We start from the raw sequence: 26,306 nt of genomic DNA on the forward strand, positions 1-26,306 counted from the left end.
AACCCGAGCCATGTCTCGGGCAATATCCAAAAACCCGGGACATGTATCGGGTCTAGAGATCATCAGTTCAACAAGTACCTACTTGCACCCACTGGGGTGAACCACTCAAGAACTCCATGTACCAGAGTCCCTAGGGGCGATCCGGAGGAGGGGCTAGCAGTGTGCGGTCCATTGCGATTGTTTCTACAAATTGGCTCCCTTGAGCTTTGAGCCGACGGGCTCCTGGACGACGCACCTGCGTACCGGTTCGGGCATCGAGGCCATTGACGGTTGTTTGGCGGCCTTCTCTTCCACCCCTGGCTATTTTCTCTACTGATGAGGGAAGTTACCCCGAAACCCGAGCCATTCCTCGGGCGATATCCAAAAACCCGGGATATGTATCGGGTCTAGAGATCATCAGTTCAACAAGTACCTACTTGCACCCACTGGGGTGAACCACTCAAGAACTCCATGTACCAGAGTCCCTAGGGGCGATCCGGAGGAGGGGCTAGCGGTGTGCGGTCCATTGCGATTGTTTCTACAAATTGGCTCCCTTGAGCTTTGAGCCGACGGGCTCCTGGACAACGCACCTGCGTGCCGGTTCGGGCATCGAGGCCATTGACGTTTGTTTGGCGCCCTTCTCTTTCACCCCTGGCTATTTTGTCTACTGATGAGGGCAGTTATCCCTAAACCCGAGCCATGTCTTGTGCGATATCCAAAAACAAGGGACATGTATCGGGTCTAGAGATCATCAGTTCAACAAGTACCTACTTGCACCCACTAGGGTGAACCACTCAAGAACTCCATGTACCAGAGTCCCTAGGGGCGATCCGGAGGAGAGGCTAGCGGTGTGCGGTCCATTGCGATTGTTTCTACAAATTGGCTCCCTTGAGCTTTGAGCCGACGGGCTCCTGGACGACGCACCTGCGTGCCGGTTCGGGCATCGAGGCCATTGACGGTTGTTTGGCGGCCTTCTCTTCCACCCCTGGCTATTTTCTCTACTGATGAGGGAAGTTATCCCGAAACCCGAGCCATGTCTCGGGCGATATCCAAAAACCCGGGACATGTATCGGGTCTAGAGATCATCAGTTCAACAAGTACCTACTTGCACCCACTGGGGTGAACCACTCAAGAACTCCATGTACCAGAGTCCCTAGGGGCGATCCGGAGGGGGGGCTAGCGGTGTGCGGTCCATTGCGATTGTTTCTACAAATTGGCTCCCTTGAGCTTTGAGCCGACAGGCTCCTGGACGACGCACCTGCGTGCCGGTTCGGGCATCGAGGCCATTGACGGTTGTTTGGCGGCCTTCTCTTCCACCCCTGGCTATTTTCTCTACTGATGAGGGAAGTTATCCCGAAACCCGAGAAATTCCTCGGGCGATATCCAAAAACCCGGGACATGTATCGGGTCTAGAGATCATTAGTTCAACAAGTACCTACTTGCACCCACTGGGGTGAACCACGCAAGAACTCCATGTACCAGAGTCCCTAGGGGCGATCCGGAGGAGGGGCTAGCGGTGTGCGGTCCATTGGGATTGTTTCTACAAATTGGCTCCCTTGAGCTATGAGCCTACGGGCTCCTGGACGACGCACCTGCGTGCCGGTTCGGGCATCGAGGCCATTGACGGTTGTTTGGCGGCCTTCTCTTCCACCCCTGGCTATTTTCTCTACTGATGAGGGAAGTTATCCCGAAACCCGAGCCATGTCTTGGGCGATATCCAAAAACCCGGGACATGTATCGGGTCTAGAGATCATCAGTTCAACAAGTACCTACTTGCATCCACTGGGGTGAACCACTCAAGAACTCCATGTACCAGAGTCCCTAGGGGCGATCCGGAGGAGGGGCTAGCGGTGTGCGGTCCATTGCGATTGTTTCTACAAATGGGCTCCCTTGAGCTTTGAGCCGACGGGCTCCTGGACAACGCACCTGCGTGCCGGTTCGGGCATCGAGGCCATTGACGTTTGTTTGGCGCCCTTCTCTTTCACCCCTGGCTATTTTGTCTACTGATGAGGGCAGTTATCCCGAAACCCGAGCCATGTCTTGTGCGATATCCAAAAACAAGGGACATGTATCGGGTCTAGAGATCATCAGTTCAACAAGTACCTACTTGCACCCACTAGGGTGAACCACTCAAGAACTCCATGTACCAGAGTCCCTAGGGGCGATCCGGAGGAGAGGCTAGCGGTGTGCGGTCCATTGCGATTGTTTCTACAAATTGGCTCCCTTGAGCTTTGAGCCGACGGGCTCCTGGACGACGCACCTGCGTGCCGGTTCGGGCATCGAGGCCATTGACGGTTGTTTGGCGGCCTTCTCTTCCACCCCTGGCTATTTTCTCTACTGATGAGGGAAGTTATCCCGAAACCCGAGCCATGTCTCGGGCGATATCCAAAAACCCGGGACATGTATCGGGTCTAGAGATCATCAGTTCAACAAGTACCTACTTGCACCCACTGGGGTGAACCACTCAAGAACTCCATGTACCAGAGTCCCTAGGGGCGATCCGGAGGGGGGGCTAGCGGTGTGCGGTCCATTGCGATTGTTTCTACAAATTGGCTCCCTTGAGCTTTGAGCCGACAGGCTCCTGGACGACGCACCTGCGTGCCGGTTCGGGCATCGAGGCCATTGACGGTTGTTTGGCGGCCTTCTCTTCCACCCCTGGCTATTTTCTCTACTGATGAGGGAAGTTATCCCGAAACCCGAGAAATTCCTCGGGCGATATCCAAAAACCCGGGACATGTATCGGGTCTAGAGATCATTAGTTCAACAAGTACCTACTTGCACCCACTGGGGTGAACCACGCAAGAACTCCATGTACCAGAGTCCCTAGGGGCGATCCGGAGGAGGGGCTAGCGGTGTGCGGTCCATTGGGATTGTTTCTACAAATTGGCTCCCTTGAGCTATGAGCCTACGGGCTCCTGGACGACGCACCTGCGTGCCGGTTCGGGCATCGAGGCCATTGACGGTTGTTTGGCGGCCTTCTCTTCCACCCCTGGCTATTTTCTCTACTGATGAGGGAAGTTATCCCGAAACCCGAGCCATGTCTTGGGCGATATCCAAAAACCCGGGACATGTATCGGGTCTAGAGATCATCAGTTCAACAAGTACCTACTTGCATCCACTGGGGTGAACCACTCAAGAACTCCATGTACCAGAGTCCCTAGGGGCGATCCGGAGGAGGGGCTAGCGGTGTGCGGTCCATTGCGATTGTTTCTGACTATATAGAACTGTTGGTGAATGAGTGGATGTGTATGTAGATGTTGGAATTACTGACTAGGTTGTTGTAACTGGTATTGGTATCTCTATTTTTTTGAAAATTTTTGTTTCTATTTTTGAATGTGTGTATCAAAGGTTATATTAGGGTGAGAGGAGGTCTGCCACTCTTTCACAAGGATGATGTCATTTAATTTCATGGGGTAGCACGGGAGGAAGTTCCCTGAAGGTACTGCTATTAGGAACGAGATTAAAAGCGGCTTTGCGGAATCCAAGCAAAATCAAAATGAGATAAGAGCTGTGTGCGAAACCCTTGGGAAAAAAGTAGACGGTCTCTATGAGAGGACTGAGTCCCTGGAAGGTGCAGTGGGGGAGTTTAAAACCAAGCTGGAATTTGCAGAGGGTAAGATTCAGGCTTTGAGAAGAGACGGGGAAGCTACAAAGGACAGGGTCGAATACCTGGAAAATTATTCCAGAAGAAACAACCTCAGACTCCTAAAAATTCCTGAGGGAAAAGAGGGTGGGTAAATTAAGGAGTATGTGGTCTCATTACTAAAGAACACCCTCAACCTGGACGAGACTACTGCAGAGTTGTTAAAAGACATTCAGAGGATACATCGGGACCCCTTTCGCTTGAATCCAGCGAGGACGAAGCCCTGGAAAATCCTGGTGAACTTCCTTACATACTCCATTAAAGAGAAAATCTTGAATCTTGCCCTCAAGTCAAAATCATTGAAGGCACCGGATTTTTCTTTCGAAGTTCGATCTGATCTGTCGAAAACTACACTAGACAGACAGTGGGAGCTCGGTCAGAAAATGGATAAGTTCAGAGCCCTAGGGGCGACTGTGCAGATGAGGTTTCCTGCTTTTCTGAGGGTTATGTTCAATAATAAAATGTATAACATCCGCTCGCCCCTAGATGCGGATGATCTTTTAGCTACTATCAGTGACTATAAACAGGGGAGTAAATAGACCACCTCCATGAAGACATAACCTCTCCTCAACTATCAATTATTTCCACTACTTTCTGCTATTTATATTATAAAATAGAATAGAGAATGAGAAAGGGGGAATAAGGGGGAACAAGGGGGAAAGAATAAGGAATGAAATAAAAACAAATAAACAAATAAAAAAAATAAAAAAAATACTCAGTATAAAAAAAGAAGGAACATTCTCAATAATTAAACAACTATATTAAAAAAAAAAGAACTATATTGGACAAAAAACACTTCACTTTAAGTTACATACCTCCTAATTCCCTCTCTGACGCAATAGGGGGGTGCCCTTTACCTATTATTTATCCACATGTCTTATGGGGTCGAATATCTAAACGTAACGCTTTGGCCAGTCCAAAATCTTTGACTCAATTAGACAGGGCCAGGTGAGGGTCATGTCAGAGACGCAATCTGGCAATCCATCTAGCCAGGTCAAGTATGGAGGGGTTTTCCAGGGTGGGGGATGGGAGGGGGGGGTAACGCACTAAAAAGTCCTCAAAAGCCGGTTCTCTGTTTCTTTGTTTATTTATATATCAGTCTCCACCTACACTGCCGTAAGCGTTATACTATTCAGATTAAGGGCAGTACTCCCTGGTATCTCGTAACCACAATGGGTAGGCGAGGGGTATGGGATCTGAATAATAGATGATGGGGTTGCAGGTCCTATCCTGGAATGCCAATGGCCTGCATGTGAGGGGTAGGAGACAAAAAATCCTGCAATATCTAAGAGACTCCCCCGCGCAGGTCATTGTCATTCAGGAGACACATTTATCAAAACAAGAGGTTAAGGAAATGCTAAAAAACCTGAAATGGGTAGATAAATATTTATGCACGGACCATAATGCCAACATCCGAGGGATCCTTATTGTTTTTAAGAAACAGGCCAAGGCCCAGGTCATAGCCTATAAAGAGGATTCTAGTGGTAGATGGTTACTAGTTAATGTTTTGTTAGACGAGAAGCCTTATACTCTGGTTGGATACTACGGCCCAAATCATGACGATCCTTCCTACCTCAATACAATCCAGGGCTATTTGACCACATCTCTTGCTCCCGTGATATGGATGGGAGACTTTAATTTAGTCCTAAATCTTAAATTAGATAAATCTCCCAATTCCAGAGCACAGACTCACATTAAATCGAGGTCAACTCTTATAGCATGTATGGCAAACTTGGGGTTGGCAGATCTTTGGAGGGAGAGAGCTGGTAACACTTTGGGGGTGTCCTTTCATAACCTCAAATACAAACACAAATCTCGAATTGATTATGCTCTTTTCAGCTACATCCTTAAAGATGCTTTAAAGGATTTGGTCTACCTCCCATCCCACCTGTCCGACCACTCGGCCATTCTCTTCTCACTCATACAAGATCAGCAGACTATACACACCTCCTGGTCCTTCGACCGGACTATCCTGCTTGAGGAAGAAGAGACTGACTTCCTCGTCCAAGAGTCTACTTGGTTCCTAGAATCCAACCTAAACTCTGCCTCCCTGGCTCACGTGTGGGAGGCGTTTAAGGCCTATATAAGAGGTTGTATTACCAATAGAGCCTCATACAGAAAAAGCAATACAGGGAAGGGATATTAAATATAGAGAGGGAGCTGACTCTTCTAGACCTGAAATTAAGCTCTGGGACTATTCCTCCAGTAGATCTATAGAGACGGAAGGCACTTAAAACAGAACTGGATAATATTTTACAGGGAAGGGTGGCAAAGAGGTGGGAGGCCAGTAAGTTATCACACTTTGAATATGGAGAGGCAGCAGGTAAAGTTTTAGCCTGGAAAATTAAATCAGACCAGGCCAAAAACTATATCAGGGAAGTGAAAGAAGAGGGGGAAGCAACGCCTAGGACCTCGAATACTGAGATAGGGAAAGCTTTCCAAAAGTTCTTCCAGAATATTTATAAAGAAGACACTATAGTAGATCTACCGGCTAGGGACGCCTGGTTAGAAAAGGTAGATCTCCCTGTCCTATCGTCGGAACAGAGCGATCGCCTGGATAAAGTTATAACCGAGGAGGAAGTTGGCAATACCATCAAGCTACTGAAGCGGGGGAAGGCCGCAGGGCCAGACAGTATTCCGGGCGAGCTCTATCGTCTTCTGGGCTCAGCTATTGTTCCAGTCTTGACTGGCCTTTTTAATGACATCCTTTTGAATGGAGCAATGCCACCCAAGTCGTGGGGTGAGGCCAACATTGCTCTGATCTTAAAAACAGGCAAGGACCCGACTGAATGTGGGTCCTATCGGCCCATCTCGCTCCTAAATAATGATTATAAGATCTTCGCCGCTATATTGTCATCGCGGCTTGGGAGCGTGATCGATACGATTATCCATCATGACCAAAAGGGATTTATACGGGGGCGTCAACTAGCAGATCTAACCCATGACCTGGTAGGTGCAATTGACATAGCCTCAACCTTCACCCTCCCTCTGGCCATTATGACTCTTGATGCTACTAAAGCATTTGATAGGGTCAATTGGCCCTATCTGACTGCAGTAATGAGGAAGTTCCATCTTGGGGTCAAGTTCTGTCGAGCTATAAATCTCCTATATAGAGATCCCAGGGCCAGCCTACTGGTCAATGGCACTCGCACCGAGCCCTTTTTAATTATATGGCGCACTAGACAAGGCTGTCCGCTCTCCCCTCTTTTATTTAACATGTACGTGGAACCATTTGTCCAGATCTTGAGAGACGAATGTTCTATTCCATCTTTCAAATTCTGTGGTTGGGAGAAGAAGGTTGGTCTTTATGTCGATGAAATCCTCATATATACCACTGACCCCGTTCAGGCTTTTCCATCAGTTATAAAGAGGGCGAAGGAATTCGGGCAGGTCTCCGGATATGAAATCAATGCCGGAAAAACTGAACTTATGACCTGGGATATTGATAATCTACATCTTCCAGTGACCCCCTCAATCCGTTACCTGGGAGTTAAGATAACACATGACATCGGTATTCTGGCTCAGACCAATCTAGATTGGGTCTTCCGTGAGTCTAAGATATTACTGAAAGCCTGATACTTTCTCCCACTAACTATATACGGCAAAACAAATCTAGTTAAAATGTCTATCCTCCCCAAATACACGTTTATTTTCAATTCTATCCCACTAGCATTTGACCCTAAGCAGCTCCGTAAATGCCAGCAGCAAATTAATTATTTTATTTGGAGCTGTAAAACAGTAAGGCTGGCATGGAAAAAACTGAGGAGGAGGAGGGAGAAGGGAGGGCTTGCCTTGCCAGACCTAGAATATTATGCTTGGGCATTCCAGCTGTCCCACTCCAGGATGTTGTTGAAGACCCCTGAAGACAACTCTAATGGGAAAATGTTTAAGGCCATGTTAACTGGGGCAAATCTTCCACTTGACAGTTTTTTCTTTAAGTTTGAGCACCAGAGGTTTTTTAAAAAGGTGAGACTGAAGATCTTACAATCGCTGGTGAGAGAATGGACACAAATAAAAGCTAGAGTTGGGTTGGCGTACTTCTCTAATTTTGCCCCAATCTGGGACTCCCCAGGACTACCCCCCTGTTTAAGGGACAGCCTTGCACTCCCCCTATTAGAGGCAGGGCTTCTAAGGTGGGGAGAGTTGATGCCAGGGGGTTCTCTGGTAGAGTGGGAGGTACTCTCTGAGAAGGTAGGCCCAGCCCTAACTCGGTTTAAATATCTACAACTGCTTAGCTGGTCCTGGGAGCAGTCAAGGAAAAAGATCCAGGTGGGGAGATACTGCCTTATAGAAAAACATCTGCTAGAAAAACAATTCGGGGGCAAAGAGGTGGTTTTCTGGTACTGGTCCATCATGGAGAAGGCTGACGGGGAATTCAATCTCCCGTCGGAGTTGTGGGAATGTGATATGGGGCCACAGGGTGAGAACTTATGGGTTAGATCTTTCATCCTTCTATATAAAGCCGTCAAGCCAGTATGGCTAAGACGCAATCATTTGTTTACCGTCCACCGCGCATATCTCTCCCCCCAAAGACTTTCTAAGTTCCAGACAGGAAAGTGGTGCAACAAATGCCTCCTGCCAGCAGCCTCTGATATTCACATGTTTTGGGAATGCCCTTGCATTACAACATATTGGAAAGAAATAAAAGCTACCTTGGAGTCAATCCTCAATACACCGATCTCCTTCAGCTTGTCATTAGTTATATTTGGCCTGGATGACAATATTACGGGGTTTGCAAGGACCTTTTTGTTCTATTCAATCCTCTTGGCAAGACGGCAAATCTGCAAACACTGGGTAGACTCCAACCCACCAACTCATGTAGACTGGCTGTCATCCCTCTACGAAACATCAAGGGTGGATACAACCAGATCCAGCAGCTCTCGGAGCCTCGCCTTTTGGAATCTCTTAGTCAAGTGGAGATGAATAACTATTCGGATTTCCGTTTTTATTTTTTTTTCCCGGGTCCATTGATTATGCTTCTACACTCCATGGTCCAGGTGGGGGGTTTGCTGCCCACGACAACGACCAATCCAGGACTTACAGGCTGGAATAGGCCTTGATGGAGTAAGATCTTCCTGAAAGTACCTCCCGCCAATTTGATAGCTATGTCCGGGAGTTGGACGGGATCCTTTTGTGGTCCCTTCCCTATTGGACAATATGGTGGTTGGCTATTTCTTGGAACGAGGATGTGACAAATGAGGACAAAAAAAAAAAGGATGATGTCATCAGTGATGTCATTTGAGATGTCATCAGTGATGTCATGAGTGATGTCACTGACCATGTCATGAGGGATGTAATATGTGACGTCATCAGCAGTGCATTGCGGGCGCGCGAGTTATAGTTAGCTGAACTAACTATAACGGGGGAATTTCAATGGTTTTGTATGAGCGAAATTTCCAGCTAACTATAACATGTGTGAAACCTATGGTTTTTTCAGTGAATTTCTAAGGTTTTTTTAAATGCTAATTCCTAACTATAACGTGGCTGAAACCTATGGTTTTTTCAGTGAATTTCAAAGGTTTTGTAAATGATAATTTTTAAATGTAGTAATTGTTATTTTTTTATACTGATTTACTACATTGTTTTAAAGTATTTATTTATAGATATTTTATTTTTTAAATTACATTACATATTTTAAATATAAATTGAAAAAAAGTTTTTACAAATATTGAAATTGTAATTTTTTTTTATTTGATATATTTTTTAATTTATGTATATTTTATATAGCAGGCAATGTTATCCTATGGAAGACAATTCAAGTTACTGGAAAGTACGGTTACAATTACTTTTCAGGATCAGTACTGTGCTGAAAGATGCAGCAATGAGGTCTCTCCTGATAACAAGTGAGTAAATCGGAATTCCTAGTTCAGCTGATTTTAGAGGAATTTTTAAAGTTCCAAAACTCCACACTTAGAACAATTCCCAAGTAAAACCAGTCAATGTTAGCCTATGAAAGGAAATTCAAGTTACTGTAAGTATAGTTAGAATTACTTTTCAGGATCAGTAGTGGGCTGAAAGATGCAGTACTGAGGTCTCTCCTGATAACAGGCGAGTAAATCGGAATTCGTAGTTCGGCTGATTTTAGAGGAATTTTTTAAAGCTCCAAAACTTCACACTTAGAAGAATTTCCAAGTGAAACCAGTCAATGTTAGCCTATGGAAGGAAATTCAAGTTACTGGTAAGTACGGTTACAATTACTTTTCAGGATCAGTACTGGGCTGAAAGATGCAGAACTGAGGTCTCTCCTGATAACAGGTGAGTAAATCGGAATTCCTAGTTCGGCTGATTTTAGAGGAATTTTTAAAGTTCCAAAACTCCACACTTAGAAGAATTTCCAAGTGAAACCAGTCAATGTTACCCTATTGAAGGAAATTCAAGTTACTGTAAGTACGGTTAGAATTACTTTTCAGTATCAGTAGCGAGCTGAAAGATGCAGCACTGAGGTCTCTCCTGATAACAGGTGAGTAAATCGGAATTCGTAGTTTGGCTGATTTTAGAGGGTTATTTGTACGTTTCAAAAATAGACAGAAACTTTTCTGGTGAAAACCACACAATAGATTCCTATGGAAGGAAATACAAGTTACTGGTAAGTACGCTTAGATTTACTTTTCAGGGTCCGTACTGGGCTCAAACATGCAGTACTGACGTCTCTCATGATAACAGGTGAGTAAATCGTAATTCGTAGTTCGGCTGATTTTAGAGGAATATTTTGCTCAATAGTGAAGGAAGGGGGCGGGGCCTGAGGTGACGTGTGCAAACACGCCCTGTGGCACGTTTTAAGTTGGGGAATTATTTCCTCTTCAATCCTGAGGTCCCCTGTGGGCCAACTAGCAGTTTGTTAAGGTATAGCAAACAGCAGTGTCCCGGGGGTAGGCAGCCCGGCACACTACAGGATCCGGTCCTGGGGGATGGCGGTCCCCAGGGCCACCACAAGGCTCCAGGAGGGGGGCCGCGAGGCCCCCCTCCCAACATTTAAAAGCCCCGGGGGTGGTGGTGCCAGGGGCTGGTGGGTCCGTCACGGACCCTCCAATTTAAATATGTAGTGCCCCAGGGAGGTGGCGGTCCCCGGGGCGTGAGGGGGGGCTTGAGCCCCCCACACAGGTTTTTTTTAATTTTAATTTTAGAAAGAAGCCTTTGGGTGGTGGTGGTCCCCGGGGCTACGGGGGGGGGGCATGAGCCCCCCGCATACTACATATTAAAGCCCTGGGGTTGGCGGTCCCCGGGGCTTGGGGGTCCCCCTAAGCAGGCCTAGGGGGTCAGGGTGTTTCTACGCTGCCCCCTTTTCTTGTGTTTCGCGATTCATTTTTCTGTTTTCTGGCTGCCAACACTTCCTTCCTGGTTTGGAGTGTTGACAGCCAATTAGCATAAAGCTCGTGCTCGGGAGGATACGCGTAAGGTTGTCGTGTATTTCTATAGGTTCTGAATCGATCCCCCTATTCCTGACCCTATTCTGGTTAAACTACCTAGCTAGTTAACTAACAGTCAGCCCATGAGGCAAGAAATTCCCCATGATGCAGATACCGTTATCTGACGCAGTCACACTACGGCACAGGAACGTGTTATCTGATTAGGTCATAACGCTTGAGATCTAATTAGACAAGCGATATTCCTCCAGCCCCTGATAAGGCATACGACGTTCTCATAACAAATCAAACCTATGACAACCTGGATAATCCGTGCGGCCATTGTTTTGATTTCACAGAGAACTTTAGTAAAGAATGTGCTAACGAGCAAGTCGTATGACATCTTTATTGACGTACCTATGTCCATCCTTACGTCAATCCCGGCACCTTTAAGGTATAAATATTGCCGATCTTGCCCTATGCAAAACACACGCGTGGTGACAAGACGGAGCAGCCATACTTGCCGAAGCCGAGAGCAGAAGCAGACCCCGCAGGCAGCAGCCCCGCCTTCCTGACGCGCTGAGAGACGCGCTGCTATCTCAAGCCGAGAGACCCAGCACCGGCGCTTCCGGGTAGCCCTCGCAGGCAGCCTGGAATATCGAGAGCAGAGAAAGAGATACCATTCCTCATTCATCCTAAATTCCAGGTACAGAACTGAATAACCCCTCCTAGAGAATTCTTTAGTTATTCACTTGGCAAAAACAAACTTAACTTAAACTGTAACTTTCTATTCCCGCCCACGCATTAGACTTAGGTCAGGTACACGGGGTAGGCGTATTTAGAAACACCAGTTGAGTACGTTTAGTCAAATGTATATGTGTATGTAAATATATTTTAATCATTTTAAAACATCATATGGCTCAGAAACCATATCAATGTTTTTACAGTATTATTTTATACTATTGCTTTTAATGTATGCACTTTACTTAACTATAAGTATCGCAATAATATCGATCCATTTCTCTTGTACGAGAAAAGAGACTGATCAATAAATAACATCTTTTTATTGAACACGCCCGTCTCTTCCTTTTCTCTACATTCTGATGAGACTAAGAATGCACGTACTGACTGAGTAAAATAATTGCCTTGTGCTCACACGACTCTTGAGATTGACTCTTGATTGGGGGAGAGCAAAGTTGTCATGTTCTATGGTTGTCAGAAACTAAATCCCTTCTTGTCTAATCAGGGGAGTTAATCCTTCCTTGAACATTCGAGAAAGTTTCTAGCGAACTCTGAGCTTAGCTGGCAAACCCAAAAATTAAGTCTAGTATCGACAGTAGTAGACCTAGTTAACGTCTGGCCTAGGCCTTTACTGCTGTAGGTACTATTCCAATGCGCAGAGCCTATTGGGAAAATAGGAACTACACTACATGGCGCCCAACGTGTTTGGAAAGGGCGATAAAACTACCGTAAGACATTTAGAGTAACTCAGTCGTGCTTTCTCACTCAGACCCCTTTTCCCAAATACTCCAAAGACGTCTGGAGTGGGTGAAAGGTTATAAAATCCTCCAAAACCTCGCAGGAGGGAACTCCTATGTATGGTTCTTGGTATAGTCAACGTTGAAGGATAAAACAGTTCCAAAATATTGTGCACCTAATCTCTGTTTCCATAAAGAAACCTGATCTGCAAATAAACATAATACCATCCTGTCTGTAAAATGGGAGACAGTGATGGAGAAAGAGAAGCAGTTAGATTAGCGGCTGAAATAGCAGCAGCTGATAATGCTGCACTAGATGCGGACGCGGATATAATACTCATTCCGGTCGCCAAAAGGAGATCTATAACCTTAAAACTTATAGAAAATGGACTGACACCTAGAGGTGGCACAGTCATATTCGTAATCGAGGCACACGAATATCGGCAGACAGAGGTATACTATACATGGATACATTTTCCAGCAGCAAATGCTGTAACAAAGTACTTCCACTATTACAAAATAGAGGTTCCTCCAGAAACGTACACTCCTTTCGAGGAGGTGGAAGTACCACTCAAATTCCAAGAGCATTTGCTCTTATTTGATGGCGCCCTAAAACATAATAATCACATTACAAGGCTCGGTCCTTTAGGAAGACCAGGAGCAACGTGGCCGGTCTTAGCCGGATACACACCACATCCAGACATCGACGAGATGCCTGCACCAGAGCTATTAATACAGCTAAAACAACTACTAAAAATTCACAGACAATTAGTTCAGTATGTAATGCGGACTTCTACAATTCAGCCAGCGATTAAACTACCACAGCTGACCTCTCACCAGGGGAACACAAATAAAATTACACCACAGAACATCCAATCCTGCCTAGGTAAGGTTCCAGCTAAACGGGAACAGATACCATTCTGGTTGGCACAGAAAATCACCCAAATAGAGGCGGTGTTTCCTGACACCACCCCGCTAGAAAAACACAGGATTCTGACTATATGTCTCCCAATGGGAATCGCACCACACATTGAGGACTGTGACACTTGGGGTACAGTCTTTGCTTCCATCTACACAAAAACGCACGGTGTCCCATCCATTTTGGTGATACCAGATGTGCTAAAACAAATTCAAGATGAATACGGTCCAGAACCTGCTTTAACTCTTGGTATGAAATTACTGAAAGACTTCAAGCAGGTCTCGGCTATATTACTAGCCAACATAAAAGGTGAAGCAGCAAACGTGGCGATCCGCCAGAGGTTAAAAGAGACAGATATAGCAGACCAACCAGCTGAAATTGCCAGAATCATAGAAAAATCCTATGAAGAACTAGGCAGAGATAGTCTAGGTGGAATACCGGTAAAACCGCAACTGACTACAAGTCCAGAAAAAATATTTTTTAATAATAATAATTCACCAAAAAAGAACTGGGATGGAAACAAACAATCCAATCCAAAAGAAAAGAAATTCCAGTCCAGAGGAAGGCCTCCTAGGCGAAGAGAGAAATCTCCAAACCCGAGACAAGGGTCACCTCAGAGTGAACCCTCTGGGAATAGATATAACCTTAGAAATAGGGATAATATTAAAAAACCTGATAGATATCAAGACATTGATACACGTCCCTCTCAATCTTTTCAGAATTCCTCGCAGAAATCGGAAAGAAGAGGACGATCAGAAGAGCACGCCAAGTCCAAAGACAAGGAACCTGCTCAACTGAAAAAGAAATCACAATTTCCAAAAAAGAAGGTAGCCAGTATCAAGGTAGTTAACAATGCCGAGAATACTGAGGACACAATTGAAAAACGGAGAGTGGGCTCAGACAATGCTAGACAGCGCAGCAGAGGTGAGCATAGCTCGCAAAGTCCTTATGAATCATCTGGAGACAGTGGACACGAATGAATACCTTCAAGTGGAAACTGCAGATACCAGAGTTAGCAAGCCCCACAAAATATACGAGATAACATTACGTATAGAGGGAGATAAGACTAGGAAAATAAGGGGACTATTTTGGGATAACCTATCCAAAGGCTATGACATCCTTCTAGCTGAAAAAGACTGGCCACCGGAGTTTGTCAGGGAGTGCCCTCATGGCGAAGAAGTAATTATGCCTGCCTTCTCGAATCAAATACCGATTCATAAAAAATACACACTTGCTAGAAAGTGGGCAGTGGCCTTAGCACCTGCTTTATATAAAAATCATGTAGGATGGGATGAGGATTCTCCTCCTCACAAAGTCCAGTTAAAATCACAACCAACTGCACAAAGGCAGTACCCAATTAAGCAAGAAGCTAAAAAACAAGTAAATGAAATACTAGATCAGCTAGAATACCAAGGGGTGATTGAAACTTGCACCTCACAAATGAACAATCCTTTGTTTCCGGTCTCCAAACCAGACAATTCGTACCGTCTAGTTTTGGATTACCGACACCTTAACACATGTTGCAAAACTTTTGCAGTGCAAAACTCACACAGTGCTGCACTAATGAATAGCATAGTGCGCAAAAAATACAAAACAACCTTGGACATCTCCAACGGATTCTTTTGTCAAAACATAGCACCAGAGAGCAGATATTTAACTGCATTCTCAGTAAATGGCACTCAAAAACAATTCTGTCGGTTAGCCCAGGGGTACAAGAATAGCCCGGGGGTATTCTCAGCGAGAGTAACAGAATTACTACAACAATATGATGATGAAGCATTATCTTATGTCGATGACATTTACTTAACAGATGATGACTTGGAAACTCACTTGAAAAGAGTGAACACCATAATACTTGGTTTCGCTGCAGAGGGTTACAAATTCAACTTCAAAAAGTCCAGAATTGCCCATCTGAAAATTCAGTACGAAGGATATGAATTATCAAGTATTGCCTGGTTGACAGTCTTTTAAGAACTAGAAGAATTAAAAAATCTAAAATATGAAAAAACGTATCCTCTGCCAATCGACATTCTGCCTCTAAGACATTACGCCTGTGTAATCTATACAGACGGACATGCTCAACCCTCCGTTTGGGGAGAACATGCATACAATCCCACATGTGAAATTACAAAAGAAGTGTGGCACGGAGGTAAACTAAGACCTCTATTAACAAAATCACACTCAGTAGAAACTAATTCAGAACTACAAACTGAAATATTAGCTTTGAAAATGGCGCTAGATAATGCGGATCGCGAATTCCCGACACTTATAGTGTCAGATTCATATTTCTGCGTCAAAGCATATAACAAGGATTTGCAGACATGGATTCAGAACGGTTACAAAGATGACACAGGTGCACCAATAAAGCAGAGACTTCTCTGGGAACAAGTAGCTCTTTTGAAGAAAGAACTACCAAAGACTCACGTGACTCACTCACTGAGTCATCAACGTGATGGCGTTCACGTTGTGGGGAATTCATTGGCTGAGACAGCCGCAGCGGCAGCCACTAAATCGGCTCCCGTAGATCGAAAAAAGCGTACATTAAAATACATTGACGGCGAAACATTGCTGGCGGTGAAAACGTCATCAAAAGGCGACTGCTCAGCGTTACCGATCAACTATCCACTCAATTATACATACATAATCGATGCAAACTCCGTCCCTTTTGCTCGAATCCCTGGAGTGGGGGATAGAGTGATTCCAAACATGGACAGGAGAAACTTGTTAATCGCAGACGCACACATGGGCGAGGGTCACAGACACCTTAAATTAAAAGATTCTCTGGAAGAATTACAATCACGGTACTGGTGGCCAGGCATGAGCCTGCACTACACCATGTTTGTAAAAAACTGCCCAAACTGTAACAGAGATCGCAGTGGGGAGAGAAGCAGTTTAATACCTCGTCGTATCAAGGCAGATAATATTACCAGCAAAAAGAATGGCTTGCGATTAACATACACAGGCTAGTTCCACTTATAATGTAGATCCACAGCACTCGGCTGACGTCCGGACTGTCATACAAGATTTGCGAGTCTAAATGGCATATACGCTAAGAGCATGCTACGTTCGACCAATTTTTCTTTTTCTCAGGCAATCCAGCCTGGGGGGGGAAGGAATGGCCAAATGAGCACAGCCCAGCGGGAATCTTCTCACTTCCTTCCTGAGGGTATGGGATGGTGTAAAGAAAAAACCAAGACAGAAAGCAATCTATAATAGAAAGGATATTAGGTTCGGGAGCTGGGTGGGTCAAACATCTAATAAGTGTCCAACGTAGTCTAAATAACTTGCCAAGAAATTCTCTGAAGGGATTCAGTCCGTACGAATTATTATTCGGAACTAGGATGTTGATCTCTGACCTTGATAGTCAGACTTCAGTGGTAACAGAAAAAACCTTTGATGTCAAAGACCGTTTGGCTATTTTGCAGGACTTAAACAAAACAAGAAAAGACCTGAGCAACATACAGTTGAAACAACAGCCAACAACCACTGAAGATTCACCACCTGTCCCAGCAAGACCTGTCTGGATTCCAAAAGTCGGGGATCTAGTCAGGGAAAAGATCGCGGTAAAGAAGGAATTTGGGCCTTCTTACAGAAAAGCAGTTCCTGTCTTGTCTGTCAACGGGACAAGATCAGTTGTACTACCGCCACTTGCTGGAAAAAAGGAGAACCGAGTTGTATCCATCGACCTGGTAAAACCACAACATGTGGCCGATAACAAACAGTAGGCCAAGTGGACTCCCAATAAGTAGCAGAACACCAAGGTTTGCTACCAGTACAGAGGTCCTAACAAAGAGGCTCATCACATTCGAAACGCCTACAGAAGAACAACAAGGACTATGCAACAATGCAATAGAACTTAGACCTCTGAAAACCCAAATAAAGACATTTAGTAGAGACACACCAATCTATACAGAAGTACCAAGTGAAAATGCAAGAAACAAAAATCCTGAACCAATTGGAACAATTGACAGAACTGCATCCGGTTACTTCATCAACTTCGATGATTCCTCTGAAGGCTTCAGCGAACAAAAGACACAGCCATCATCAAAATCCTTTAAAGACAAAGCAAAGGAGCTTTTGAAACAACTAAAAGAAACATATCTGATTTCTCCATGGATTGAATTTTGGGTGGGTTTTGGTGCATTTATCCTCATACTTTGGCTCATCATGGTATTTACCTTGGGACGCTTCATTGAGGGAAAATATGCTAAAATGGACACAGCAAGTCAGAACATCAACTTGGTCCTCAAACCACACACATCTTCACACGTCGAGAAACGAGAACTTTCTTCAGAACTTTCTTCAGCCAACTTCACAGCAATTCCAATACCTGGTGGGGTAGCCTGGGACAACACTGACTATGAAATTTATGGTCCGGTCGAGATCCTGAAATATCCACACCAAATCAAGATCTCTTTGAGTGACTTTGCAAAACCAAACTCATTTGCTGATGATTGGGACTTTGAAAGTATTAACAATATGATGTCTGACTTAGTAATGTCTGCTAAATTTACAAAACATGATTATTTGCAGGGTTCTACAAATTATGATAGTATGTATTGCTATAACCACTATGGTAACCATTTCTTGCATAAATCTGCACAACCTAGAAATGTTTTAAGTTATAATCAATGGGAACATTGTGCTACACCTCCAAAAGGGAGCTCTAGAACCGTATATGACAAATATTCATATTTTTCAGGTTTTAACATAACTAATGCTGAAACATTTTATTACAAATTGTCAAACAAGACAGGGATGAAAACCATGATAACCAACACAAAATTGATATATTCAGATTCTTTCTTTGAAAAAATGAATACTTTTGGATTTGATTATTGGGACAAACATGTTGATTTGAAAAGTGTTTGGGGTACAAAAGAATGGCAAGTACAGGGTTTAGAAGCTTTGTTTAGAGCCTGCATGATCCCAGAACAAATGATATTTTTAAATGACACCGTCCAACAAACCACCTGTCTTGGCCTAGCAAAAATCAAAGATTTAAATAACCTGTCTATTCCAAAGCCAACAATGTTTAGCAATAACTCTGATACAGATGAAGAAATAGACATAAACCATATACTTAACCAAAACAGAACACATCCTGATTGGAAACAATGGTTGATCTGGCCCACAGATACAAATAACTGTCAAGATAGATTCCTGAATAAAACACAGGGTTTCAAAATGAACAGGCCAGACCCTAGATATCCTCAAAGACATCACCCAGGGATAATAACAACCTACAGTGTGGGCAAATTATGCCTCCAATGGCTACAGTATTCCACACTGCCTGAAATTAAGCAACACCTAACTTTACTTACTGATGGTGCTGACTTGCGTGATTTCATACTGGGACCACGCAAACAGCGTCATAAGCGTTTCATAGCAGCCTCTGTATATGCAGCATACAATGAGGCCTGGAAGGTTACTCAAATTGAGACAGCAGAAAGAATACGGGAAATTGACCGTATTAATTTGGAAAAATCACTTTCTGTAGTGGACAATGGGTTAATGACTCTGTCCTCCAGAATTTTTTCATTGGACAGCATTGTGTCTTCAGCAATCGATATATTATCGCAAGACTTACTATTATTACAACATGGTCAGTCACAATTGCGTTCTATTGTACAGCTTGGTTGGACGTTACAAAATCTGCGTTCAGGCTATGTGCCTTGGCGTTTAATCAACACAACGTCACTATTCCAAATCTTTAACCTTACTGATAGACAAATCGGTATGGCGCAGAAGGGTGCTGATTATACAATCTTGAGCATTGAAAAACTAGAAAGATTACCAATGACAATGTCAGAACGACCTGTCAGATAATGGATAATACACGGAATCATAAATATTCCAATCTCAACCTTCAGGTTTCAATACTGCCAAAAATATATACAGGCTGGCATGTACGAGAAATTGGGAAAAGGGTACCTTAAAACAACTTGGAACCTGCCCTATTCACATGCATGTGTCAGTAACAAAGGACAGAAAGTGTTTCTTAGTGGCAACAATTGTGCTATGTCACTGAGCGGCACGCTTCTGTGTAACGGTATTAGTTTGCACGGAGCCTGTGAAGGGAATTCATACAACCTTTCATGTCACCAGCAAGGCGCACCTGCAACTGAAATAGAACCATTCTTTCAAAGACTCTATAATGGGAGTTACATTCTTATTGTAGACCGCAGATGCTGTAGTCTTATGCCCGGGACTCCTTATCTCGTCACTACGACGGCGAAGGTCAAGTGCTGTGGACGTTCTTTGTTCCCCAGCTCCTTTCCAGACAGGGAGGCAAGGGCATGGCCCGGTCTGAAAATTACTTCTATTCGAATAGACACTTTAAGCAGAATGAAAACAGTGCTTCTTCAGACGCCTACAAGGCTCACGTCATCTAAAGAAACGTATGATCTACAAGTCGCAAGGACGACTGCAGAGATACATACATTATTATCAACCAATTCCCCCGTACATTTCGCGGAAATCCCGAGCGAAATCTTAAATATTTCTGATACCACAGGGGTCTCAAAGGTATTTAAGACAGTATTTTCGATGGCATTAACACCATTCAAAGCCATACTGGGTATTTTTCCAGACTTCGTCCATTCGATTTTTGGCGGACTTCCCCTGATCCTAGGACTAATTGCAGGAATCCTATTCCTGGTCCTTATTTTTCGTTATGGCAACCCATGTCACAGAACAAAATCTCACGACAATGGAAGATACGATCCTAGCCATTGGATACCGGGACCGGATATCAAAAATCCTGGGACTCTCCCGGCTTAGAGACCTAAACATGACTTGGTTTCTATCATTTCGACCAATGTGGCAAAGGTGTGTTTTACCTGTACTAAGGTGTCTGCTATGCGGAGAAGAATGCGTGTTAGACACCTGTCTGACGCTACAATCGGATGCGCCAGTGGATGCAGATACACTGTTGGTTCCTACCAAGGTTCACGCACTGTGCTGCCCTCAAAGGCTGCCAATTCTGATGACGGCATTCCTGGAATCTTCACCACTGCGATTGAAGAGTAGTGAAGTTCAAGATGAAAGCAGCATCGAACAGGTACGACCTTCTGTCAGCAATGCAAATCAGAATGTCAATGGAGACAATCATGCGCATGAATGCATGGTTACCCCTATTTCCGACTTAGTGGAACTTTCCCATGAAGCTGTTGACAGTTTTTTCGAAAGCCTGAATGATATGATGTTCTCTCCGGAACAGAAATAGAGACTTTTGAGTAAACTCGCACACGGCGTTCCCTGAATTCGGCCTTCAACTTTAACAATAAAGTCACATGAACAATTACAATCCAGTTCACGGACAGCAACTTTTTTCAGCAAGCCCCTAAAATATTTTTCTATATATTTTTTCCCGGGACACTGATCTTCTGCTTAAAGTAAGAAACTATTCCTAGAGAACTAAGATTTCTATTTTTTTAGATTCTTTATAGACTCTATATAGACTTTAGCTGCCCACTGGTATGTTCACAATATATTTTATGTGATGAAATGGTTTCGACTTTTTTTCTGTATAGCCATATTAAGAGCCATTTCATGTGTATTTCTCATATACCAACAAACAATAATGCATAACAATGCGTGTTTACTTTTGCATTTGATTCATAGCTTAAGTGCATACGATATATATGACTGCAATTTTTCAGTATATTTGAAAATTTCAAAATGCATTTATGTATTTTGGGGTGGTAAGGTATACACTATACTCTATAGTATGTTGTACTATGTTATACTATGCATAGATTAGTAGATATGACCATAGTTAGCGTGGAGTGGGTGTCGTGTATTTCTATAGGTTCTGAATCGATCCCCCTATTCCTGACCCTATTCTGGTTAAACTACCTAGCTAGTTAACTAACAGTCAGCCCATGAGGCAAGAAATTCCCCATGATGCAGATACCGTTATCTGACGCAGTCACACTACGGCACAGGAACGTGTTATCTGATTAGGTCATAACGCTTGAGATCTAATTAGACAAGCGATATTCCTCCAGCCCCTGATAAGGCATACGACGTTCTCATAACAAATCAAACCTATGACAACCTGGATAATCCGTGCGGCCATTGTTTTGATTTCACAGAGAACTTTAGTAAAGAATGTGCTAACGAGCAAGTCGTATGACATCTTTATTGACGTACCTATGTCCATCCTTACGTCAATCCCGGCACCTTTAAGGTATAAATATTGCCGATCTTGCCCTATGCAAAACACACGCGTGGTGACAAGACGGAGCAGCCATACTTGCCGAAGCCGAGAGCAGAAGCAGACCCCGCAGGCAGCAGCCCCGCCTTCCTGACGCGCTGAGAGACGCGCTGCTATCTCAAGCCGAGAGACCCAGCACCGGCGCTTCCGGGTAGCCCTCGCAGGCAGCCTGGAATATCGAGAGCAGAGAAAGAGATACCATTCCTCATTCATCCTAAATTCCAGGTACAGAACTGAATAACCCCTCCTAGAGAATTCTTTAGTTATTCACTTGGCAAAAACAAACTTAACTTAAACTGTAACTTTCTATTCCCGCCCACGCATTAGACTTAGGTCAGGTACACGGGGTAGGCGTATTTAGAAACACCAGTTGAGTACGTTTAGTCAAATGTATATGTGTATGTAAATATATTTTAATCATTTTAAAACATCATATGGCTCAGAAACCATATCAATGTTTTTACAGTATTATTTTATACTATTGCTTTTAATGTATGCACTTTACTTAACTATAAGTATCGCAATAATATCGATCCATTTCTCTTGTACGAGAAAAGAGACTGATCAATAAATAACATCTTTTTATTGAACACGCCCGTCTCTTCCTTTTCTCTACATTCTGATGAGACTAAGAATGCACGTACTGACTGAGTAAAATAATTGCCTTGTGCTCACACGACTCTTGAGATTGACTCTTGATTGGGGGAGAGCAAAGTTGTCATGTTCTATGGTTGTCAGAAACTAAATCCCTTCTTGTCTAATCAGGGGAGTTAATCCTTCCTTGAACATTCGAGAAAGTTTCTAGCGAACTCTGAGCTTAGCTGGCAAACCCAAAAATTAAGTCTAGTATCGACAGTAGTAGACCTAGTTAACGTCTGGCCTAGGCCTTTACTGCTGTAGGTACTATTCCAATGCGCAGAGCCTATTGGGAAAATAGGAACTACACTACAAGGTACTTCATCTATAGATATATCTATGAATTTACTTTAGATTTTCTCAGGAACTACTGAATGGATTTACACCATTTAACAAAAAGCGTAATCTGCGAATCAACCTCTACCTTTTTGCCAAATTTGGTGTAATTCCGTTCAGCAGTTCTGGCTGTAGCCATGTCTGAAGGTCCCTATGGAAAATTGCATGGGGAAAACACGTTTTGGGACCCCCCTTTTTTTCTCAGCCCCCACTTGACAAATCCCCCCGAAACTTTCAGGATGAGAGCGGAGCGCCCCATCTTCTTGGAGAATTTCGCAAAGATTCGTCGACCAACGCCAAAGTTATTCCAAATAGAATGTTGCGGATTTCCTATGGAAACTAGGTCCTAACTACCTACTGGCGATATATATATATATATATATATATATATATATATTTCAAAAAGTTCCGAAAAGCCCAGGCAAGCCAAAGGACAGACGAAAATTAGAATGGAACCACCAACTCCGTGCTGATCTTTTCAGTGCATTTATTTGTGCATAAATAAAAGCCCACAAGTCGCCATGACGCGTTTCACCTCAGCCGAGGCTTGATCACATGTCATGTCAAGGAGATAGAAAACGGCATTTTAAAGTGCAGGTGACCAATGGCAGACTGATACCATTTCAAATCACAGAGTTCAAACGGACATTTGTTTTAGTAATATAGGACATAATGTCCTTTACGTACTGGGAATACAACATGTTAATTTCACCAATATATTATATTGACATGTAGGGGAACAGAAGAGAAATATAAATATTTCATATTGCTTCAATGTTTAAATACTTTCATTATGAAAAAATATAGTAAAATGTCATTGAAACAACAACAATTCATATATTTACATTTAAAAGGAATTATAGTTCCCAACTGCATGTATATTCTGTATTTCTGTACAGGTCTATATATATATATAGACCTGGTCGAAACGCGTCGCCAATAAACTAATTTTGAACACGGACCCTGGAGTGCGAGTCTTCTGTGTTTCCTGGATGCCTTACTGTGTGGGGAACCCTTTCTAACATATATATATATATATATATATATACATTGAAAAAACCATAGGTTATAGACCATATATAGTTAGGAATTAGCATTTACAAAACCTTGAAAATTCACTGAAAAAACCATGGGTTATAGACCATATATAGTTAGGAATTAGCATTTACAAAACCTTATTTTACTCACACAAAACCATTGAAATTCCATATATAGTTAGTTGCACTAACTATATATCGCGCACCCGCAATCCACTGCTGATGATGTCACATATTACATCATTCATGACATGGTCAGTGACATCACTGATGACATCACTGATGACATCTCAAATGACATCACTGACGACATCACTGATGACATCATCCAGTGACTGTGTGTTTCTGTAAAGTTTAAATATGTTTTACATATTGAAGAATGAGTAGATGTAGAAGTGTCTGGATGAAGGATTTAGTAGGTGCGTGACTGACTGTATGAGTGAGTGATTAAATGTGTCTCACTGAGTGCATGGGTTAGTGACTAAACTGTCTTAATTTGTGCATCATTATGTCTGTTGTTCTGTAAACTGCTGCATGTGTTGATCAGTAGCTATATGAGTAACCATATGGGTTATTGATTGATTGTCCAAGTATTTGTATGGGAGACTGAGTGTGTGTGTGGCTGGCTGGGAGATGTGTGACTCTGTGCAGATCAATGTGTTCTTGTATCAATGATTGTATAAGAGAGTAAGTATGTGTTAGTATATGTTTGAAAATGTAAGGTACTCTATGTTTAACTGTATAGATTAGAAAATGGAAGTGTGATTGATTCTTTACAGGACTGACTAGGTGTGTGAGTAACTCCATGGATGAGTGGCAGAGTGTGAGTGTCTGTATAGGTGTATGAGTGCATATGATAGTGTTGTAAAGATGAGTGATTGTATGTATGAATGATTGTATGGGTGAATGAGTGAATGTGTGTGTAGACGTAGGAATCAGTGAGTGCGTATGTAGTAACTAGTATTGGTGTGTCAATGGTTTAAAAAATTATATTCTGTATTTAACACTGGGTGTAACAGAGGTTATATTAAAGTGTGAGGAGATGCATTGTATTGTCACATGAATGATATCATCAGTGATGTGACCATTGATGTCAAATGAGATGTCATCAGTGATGTCATTTGAGATGTCATCAGTGATGTCATTTGAGATGTTATCAGTGATGTCATTTGAGATGTCATCAGTGATGTCATCAGTGATGTCATTTGAGATGTCATCAGTGATGTCATCAGTGATGTCATTTGAGATGTCATCAGTGATGTCACTGACCATGTCATGAATGATGTAATATGTGACATCATCAGCAGTGGATTGCGGGTGTGCGATATATAGTTAGTGCAACTAACTATATATGGAATTTCAATGGTTTTGTGTGAGTAAAATAAGGTTTTGTAAATGCTAATTCCTAACTATATATGGTCTATAACCCATGGTTTTTTCAGTGAATTTTCAAGGTTTTGTAAATGCTAATTCCTAACTATATATGGTCTATAACCTATGGTTTTTTCAGTGAATTTAAATGGTTTTTTATTAGCAAATATCAAAAGCTTTAAAATGTCAAGTACGTGGTAGGTAAAAACATTTTCGTGTTTATGCACGCTGATGTGCTTTGAACGCTGCCCCCCCCCTCTTTTCTTTTAGGAGTATTCTCTCTTTGCAGATAGTGAAGGGTAGGTAACGCAGGCCTTTGCCCCCGTTGTAATCCGTCGTGCCTGCTTCCCTCTCCATTTGATTGATTGTTATCCAAGCATTTACTGTTTTGGAATTGCTTCTCTTTGGTTCATTCTCTATTTACAAACAAGCACAGAGTCACAATACTCTGTTTAGTCTTTGCAGATAGTGAAAAATCGTTAGAAAAAACAAAAGGAATCAAGCTAAATCAGTAGGCCACTAATGGGATCTCTTTTTGACCTCGCTAAAATAGAAACATTAGGAACAACCCCTCATGAGAAATATGAAACTAGTGAGAGGAACCGAGCTCAACGCCATGATGGCTGCAAGACAGCTCGGCTCCACCGCCCACCCCGCCCAAAATAACGACAAACCCTATGCAAATATTATAAATATATACAACACACCAGCAAAGTAACAGGGTAAAACGTTTTATTGAATAACTATTTACATGGCAGCCTGCTGCAACATCGATCCAAATACATGCCGCCGTTCCCGGGATTTCTCCCCGACTACTCTGCGGCCTACGAGATGGAGAGGCCGGGGCGTTGACTAGGCGGGGCCTCCGGCCGCAACCACAGCGCCAACGATCGCTGCTGACGGAGGGGAGCCTTGCCGGTGAGACCACTGATCTGAAGAACCGCTGCCTGCGGTGCCTCCCTGAGCCGCTTGACGGAGGCCCCCGAGGGGCGGTGTGGTGGCGCGGACTCGGAGGGGGCGCTTGGCTCCTGCCCCCTCCCCAAGTCTTGTTGCCCTGGTGTGGCCTGAGATCGCCCCCGACATAGGCGGCCGGCTCCCGGGGTCCGGCGGAACTTTTTGCCTTTTGGTGACTCTTCCATTCTGGACCTTGTCCCACAATCCGTTTGACCTGAAGACACGTCCTGCGGTGCCCTGGTCCGACCATCACATATACCTGCGCCAGGAGACGGCGTGGGGTGCACTGGAAGGGAGAGGCGGCACGAACGAGCCTCCCCCACCTCCCCAGGTGGAGGTTTCTCAGCTGCACCCCAGCGCTTCACTCGGCCACCTGAATTGCGCCTGCT

At 43.7% G+C, this 26,306-nt stretch overlaps 1 protein-coding gene across 1 annotated transcript in view; it reads right to left on the reverse strand.

The window, feature by feature from the left end:
- LOC144791307 (2-acylglycerol O-acyltransferase 1-like) overlaps positions 1-26,306 on the reverse strand; it is a 423,435-nt gene that overhangs the window by 140,140 nt on the left and 256,989 nt on the right. The window lies entirely within an intron of this gene.

This window comes from Lissotriton helveticus, chromosome 11 (genome assembly GCF_964261635.1).
Source record: "Lissotriton helveticus chromosome 11, aLisHel1.1, whole genome shotgun sequence".
In the NCBI taxonomy this organism is placed as follows: Eukaryota; Metazoa; Chordata; class Amphibia; order Caudata; family Salamandridae; genus Lissotriton; species Lissotriton helveticus.